The following is a 7,018-nucleotide window of genomic DNA, read 5'->3' on the forward strand; positions in this document are numbered from 1 at the left end:
CATAAGCTAAGGACTCTAACTAAACTTTTGAGAGACAGAACCCACAAAGGGACACAGTGAGGCAGTTTTCCTACTCAAGGTAACCTGGAAAAGAGCAGAAAGGCTCTGCTCCCAGGGGTCAGAGGGGCAGCCTACCAGAAGGGTGGCCCTCCAGAGCAAAAGAACTTCAGGCACCGGGAGGCAGCCCCAGGGCGCTGGGAGCCCCAACTCACAGCAGCGAGAGAGTCTCCTGAGCTGCACCCCGGGGAGCACGGGACACAAAGTGGGGGAACAGTGGGGGACCTCTGCCAGAGTGAGCACTTGGAGCCCAGCCCTCAGGGCACACAGCTGGTCTTTCCACAGCCCAGACCTGGAAACAGAAGCAGGAGGAGCCAATAAGCAGGAGCCCCCAGGGCATGAGCCCATTGAGCTGAGGGAGGGGAGTGAAGAGAGACTGCAGAGCTCTGTCCTCTGCCCCTGGAACAGGACTCTGGGGCTCTGACCATATTCAGATCCTGATCCCAGTCTAGGCCCCTCCATAGAACAACAGGGCCCCCCCACCTCAGCCCCATGGCAGAGGGGGGCACTTATGGTCATTCACAGACCAGGAGGGAGGACAGAGTCTCAAACACTGAGACCCTTGTGGGAGTGTCCCAAAAGCTCAGGAAACACCCCAAGACCAGGACCAGGCTGGGAAAAATGAGCAAGCAGAGAAATAAGAGGAAGACTATTGAGAAATATTTTGCAAATGAGCATAAGAAGGATCAAAATACTCAGTCTGAAGATGAGGAAACACAAGCTCCTACATCTAAAGACTCCAAGAAAAACAGAAATTGGGCTCAGGCTATGACAGAGCTCAAAAAAGACTTTGAAAATAAAATGAGGGAGTTGGAAGAAAAACTGGGAAAAGAAAGGAGAGAGATGCAGGAAAAACATGAAAATGAAGTCACCAGCTTAGTCAAGGAAATCCAAAAAAAAATGCTGAAGAAAATAGCATGCTAAAAACCAGCTTAGGTCAAATGGATAAAACAGTTCAAAAAGTTATTGAGGAGAAGAATGCTTTAAAAAGCAAAATTGGCCAGATGGAAAAAGAGATAAGAAAACTCTCTGAGGAGAACAAATCCTTCAGACAAAGAATAGCATTCAGGGAGATTGATGAATTTACCAGAAATCAGGAATCAATACTTCAAAGCAAAAAAAACTGAAAAATTAGAAGAAAATGTGAAATATCTCATTGAAAAAAACAACTGATATGGAAAACAGACTAAGAAAAGATAATTTAAAAATTATTGGAATACCTGAAAATCATGAGCAGGAAAAGAACCTTGACATCATTTTCAAAGAATTACTACAGGAAAATTGCCCTGATATCCTAGAAGCAGAGGGCAAAATAGAAATGGAGAGAATCCACCAATCCCCCTGAGAAAGAGATCCCAAAAAAACAAGCCCTAGGAGTATTATAGCCAAGTTCCAGAACTCCCAAATTAAAGAGAAAATATTACAAGCAGCCAGAAGAACACAGTTCAAATATCGTAGAGCTGCAGTCAGGATCACACAAGACTTAGCAGCAACTACATTGGAAGCTCCTAGGGCTTGGAATACAATATACCAGAAGGCAAAAGAGCTTAGAATGCAGCCAAGAATGAACTACCCAGCATGGCTGAATGTCCTCTTCCAGGGAAAAAGATGGACTTTCAATGAACCAAGGGAATTTTAAATGTTCCTTTTGGAATGGCCAGAGCTGAACAGAAGGTTTGATCTTCAGATACAGGACTCAGGTGAAGCAGAGAGATTGGAGGAGAGTGGGGACATACGAGGGACTTAAGGAGGATGAGCTGCATATATAGAAAAATGATACTGATAATATTCATATGAACCTTCTCAGTTAATAAAGCAGGTAGAGGGAGCTTTTATAGTTGAAGCACAGGAGAAAGCTGAATTCAAAGATAAAATATAGTGTAAAAATGGAGTCAATAGAAAAAAAAGGGAAATAGAATGGGAGAAAGAAAAAGGAGAGAGGGAATAGTCCAAGATATTTCACATAATAAGATTTTTTTTTATTACAATGAGCTGTTGCAATGATATGGAAAGGGGCAAGGGGGAATGAGGGAACCTTTGCTCTCATCAGAGATGGCTAGGAGAGGAAACAGTAAATATACTCAATGGGGTATAGACATCTGGAGTAAGAAGGAGCGGGGAGCAGGGGGAAGGGGTGGGGATGTGAAGAAAGGAGGAGAGGATGGACCATGGCGGGGAGAGTTTTCAGATATAACACATTTTCTTTTTTACTTCTTGCAAGGGGCTGGGATTGGAAGGCCTGACCAGTACCATAGGGCCAGGTGGATTCTGGCCCTAAGCGGTGGTATATGGGGGCTCAAGGCTTCTTGGACCCAGGACCACAGATCTGTCTGCTGCGCCACTCAGCTACCCTATAGCAGAGTCAGGGTGAAAGGAGAGAGAAAATATAGTACATGGTAGTGGAGAAATAAGAAAGGAGGGAGTTGCGATCAGCAATGGCAACCTTGGAAAAACATGGAAGTAACTTTTGTTATAGACTTATCAAAAAGAATGTGATCCACCTGTGACAGAGTTGTTGGTGTTGGAACAAAGACTGAAGCACATTTTTTGTTATTATTATTTGGGGGAGGGTGCAGGGCAAGTGGGGCTGGGTGGCATGCCTGGGGTGACATAGTAAGGTGATCTTTGGGTGTCTGGGGCCGGATTTGGACCCAGGTGCTCCTGGCTCAAGGGCCAATGCTCTGCCTGCCACCCAGCCATGCCTACTATTATTACTATTTTATTTTATTTTATTTGGGGTCCTAATCCTCATCTATCTGTTTGTATAAAATTTCCTCCCAGAGGGGCCTCTGCCAATGGAACCTCGGATGCAGTCCACGGGTTGGAGTCCCTCTTCTTGCTCAGGCTTCCCCTTTCCTTCTGCATTACATTTTTCACAGTTTGTATAAGAAACTTAGCTTTTGCTTTTGTTTCTCCTCATCCCTCTGAGTGTAAACCCTAGTGACTTCTTCAAGGAGGGTGCCAAGAGACTTATTGTTCCAACCTTCCAATTTCTGTAGCTTCATGCTAATATCTGGCCAAGCATTTGTGACAAAATATAATCTCAAAGTAGCTTCAGTCTCCGGATCATCAGGGTCAAAACCAGAATACTTCCTCATGCTTTCTTTTAGTTTAAGTATTCTGCAGGGGACTCATCTTTTCCCTGCGTTACTGAAAAAAGCCTTCTTGAGATTTTGTGCCTTGGGCACTGCATTTCTACTTCCTGTAACAATCAATTCCCTCATATCTTGTAAATGTCCTCTATGAGCTGGGTTATGATGATCCCAGAGAGGATCAATTAAGGGGAACTTTTGGTCTGCGGGAAGTATCCCCAATGCTGGAGTATGTCTACGATCCCATTCTTTTACAGCTGCCCCTCTTATCATAACCCTTTCCTCTTGTGTAAACAGGGTATTCAAAATAGACATCAGCTCACCCCAGGAATACAAACTCAGACCCCAAAACTGATCAAATTGCTGTGCTAATCCTCTAGGGTCTTCCATTAAATGTTTCATTTCCCTTTTAAAACTCCTAAATTCAGCAGTGCTGAGTGGTGCATTTACATAGCCTATGATTCCCTTCCCCGTTGGGACCTCCCTAAGAGGGTACAGTTTAGTTTCTGGTATTTTAGAATCTGGTGAGCCTAGAGGAAGATTGTCAAGATCCCGTTGTAAGTGTCTGAGTTCGCTCCAAAGGAGACTATGAGGACCATTCATTCTAGGGGTTGATAGAGCAGAAACACAATTGGACAAGGGGTTAGGAGAGGGGGGGAGGAAGTGAAAGAAGGGGATCCCATTCTTCCTTCCTTTCCTCCTTTCTCTCCTTAGCCTTGTTCTCCTGATTTACAAATATATTCTCCCCGGGGAACCATAAACTTGCAAATACTACTTCCTCCGGGTTAACAGGTTCTCTCCCATTAACAAATAGGTTCAATTTTTGACATACCCAATCCTCAACAATGCCATAAAGAGGCCAAATAGTTCTTTCTCCTATATCCTCATTTCCCCATACAAGACAACAATACTTCATCATTTTCTTCTTACTTTTCCCTTTATATTTTGGTAACTTATCCCAATCACTTACTCTTTTGCCTAATGGACTATTCACAGGTACCTCAATCTCTTTATCCCTATTTCCCTTGTTTTCCACGGGGTAAGGCTTGGACTGAGCTCTTCCCATTTTAAATATTGACAGAGACCTCTCAGGATCAAGTGCCCTTAGATCCAAGTCTCTTACACCCAATACCGCGGGGTCACGCCCAACCCTCAGTCACCCAAATAGTCCTGACCCTCCAGGAATCTAGCAATTCCAAGGTCTTACCTTTGGGCTTGTGCACAGTTACGGACTGCTGCTGTCCCCACTGATCTATCAGATTTGGCCGTGGATCTACTTTTCTCTTCCTACCGAGTCTCTCCACTTCGGGTCACTTGCACAGAGGGGAAACCAAGGCTCCCAGAAAGTGACGAACTGCCAAAGTCTGGGCAGTGGCACCTTTTTGCCAAATTCTGAGAGTGCAATGGGCATATAATCCCGGGGATGAGCCCCCAGCTGTGTGTGATGTATTTACTCGCTCAAATGAAACTCGGAGACTTCTCAAGGTGTGAAGAGAAAAGTTTTATTCAATTCTCGAGAATTAGACTCCCCCCTCCCTTGCTCTGTCTTAAACATGGAGAGAGAGAAAAAGGGGTAAAGAGCACGAAATTCAAGATCCTAGCTCGATTCCCCCCCACACTGACCCATCCTCCTTAGTGAGGAATGTGGTCTTCACAATCTATACGCATAAATTATTCTAAAGAATAAAGCATGTAATTCAAACAGAGACAAGTTCTCCCCCTCCAGGACAAGGAATGTAGAACTTCAGTCCAGATAAGACAGGGTCAGTTTACTCTTTACATTCTGATCAAGGAAACATCAAATTGCTTGTTGAGGAGGAAGGGCAGAAGGTACATAACACGCAACTTTAACTATTTCTAATCTATAGTATTCTACTGAAGAAATCTCAGACTTTATTCCATTCAATAGTACTAAAGAGGAAGGTGGTAACATGGAAAGAGGAAGAGATAATAGATGAACAGATTCTGTACTACAGTGGAAGTCATATAATTTTAAGGAAACATAAGGAAAGTCCTCAACACTTTAACTGGACCACCATAAAGAAGATTTACAATTAGCTAAGTAGCCCAATAGAAAGAGAACTAGGCCTGGAGTCAGGAACAGCTTAGTATAATTTCTGGCACATATATCAGATTATTGCCATAATTATCATTGTTTTCACTATTGTCACTATTGTTATTGATTGAAAAGATGAATAATTAAGAAGACAGTATAATACTCTAGAAAATATGTCATGGGAAATTATATCAATAGACATGGAGTTAAATCTTGACTTTGACATTTACTTTTGTAAACTTGTGTAAGTTATTTAAACTCTGGATTTCAGTCTTTGAGTTTGTAAAGTGAAACAGTTGGACTAGATGAATTCTAAGTTCTCTCTCAGGTATAGAGATATGATCCTCTGATTGTGACCTGTACTGTTGGAGGGCCAAACACATAGAAAAGATCATGGGTACATTAAACATCATAATATGAATTTATTTCATTTGTCCTTATCCAATCAAAAAGTAATGTCTTATTTGTCTTTTAAATATCTCTCAATGCCAAATCTTGTGTATTATACAATGTAGGAATTTAATAAATATTTGCTGAGTATTGAAATGAAAATAACAATGTCTTTGAAAGTCTTTCACTTAACTAAATGTCAAATATAAAATAAAAAAGTAGCAATGATACCAATTTCAAAGTAAAAATAGCTATTCATATGTCCTAGAAAGTATTTTTATGAACCATGTGCTGATTTAATGTTTAGCTTCCAGGAAAATATCTTATAAGAAGGTATGTCAAGTTCATAAATGTAAACAGACCGGCCAATTGAATCAGGTCCTTAAAACATCCTCTCTTGCATCAAAAAAAAATCTGGGACAGCTAGGTGGCACAGTGGATAGAGCACTGGCCCTGGAGTCAGGAGTACCGGAGTTCAAATCCAGCCTCAGACACTTAATAATTACCTAGCTGTGTGGCCTTGGGCAAGCCACTTAACCCCATTGCCTTGCAAAAAACTAAAAACAAAAATCCTAATTTGTTTTTACCAAGTCATATAGAGTTCCATAACTTTCTACTTCACAAAAGCATTTATTAAATTCAATTAATGATTAAACATGTGTAAATCCCTTCTAGGTTAATTCTGATAAATCTCTGTCTCTCTGGCAAACCAGGTCAACAAAGTTCTGTTGATTGTTTCTCAGAACCTTAAAGAGTTGACAAAGGAGAGTAGGGTGGTGGTAGTTATGGCTATATTACCATCTTTTATGATCCCCCATGGGCTGTGTTCTTTCTCTCCTACTTCCCCTTTATCTTGTAAATTTCAAAAGGTCAGAAAATTTAAACTTTTCATCAGTGTTGGTTATAATCCCTTCATAACAGTGGTATCTTGGAATTGAGCTTTGTGTACATATGCATACTAAGTTTGAGCCCACTTTTCTCAAGGATAATGTACCTCATATGTACTTTCATTTGGAAGAATATTTTGTACTAGTTCTTTCTACAGCATCCTGCAGTGTAGCTAGATTGTCTTGTTTTTCTAACCTCCTGATGGACACTGCCACAAGACACTGCTGTTATGGAAGTATTACAACCAGAACTGATAAAAAGTTTAAATCTTCTGACCTTTTGAAATTTATAGGATGGGGGTGGCTAGGTAGAGCAGTGGATAGAGCACTGACCCTGGAGTCAGGAGTACCTGTGTTCAAATCTGGCCTCAGACACTTAATAATTACCTATCTGTGTGGCCTTGGGCAAGCCACTTAATCCCATTTGCCTTTCAAAATCAGAAAAAAAAGAGGCATTTGAAATTTACAGGATCATGGGGAAGTAAGAGAGAAAGAACTCAGTTCCCTTCTATTAAGCGTAATTACCTTAAAAATAC

The sequence above is a fragment of the Macrotis lagotis genome, chromosome 1 (assembly GCF_037893015.1).
Source record: "Macrotis lagotis isolate mMagLag1 chromosome 1, bilby.v1.9.chrom.fasta, whole genome shotgun sequence".
Taxonomy (NCBI): domain Eukaryota; kingdom Metazoa; phylum Chordata; class Mammalia; order Peramelemorphia; family Peramelidae; genus Macrotis; species Macrotis lagotis.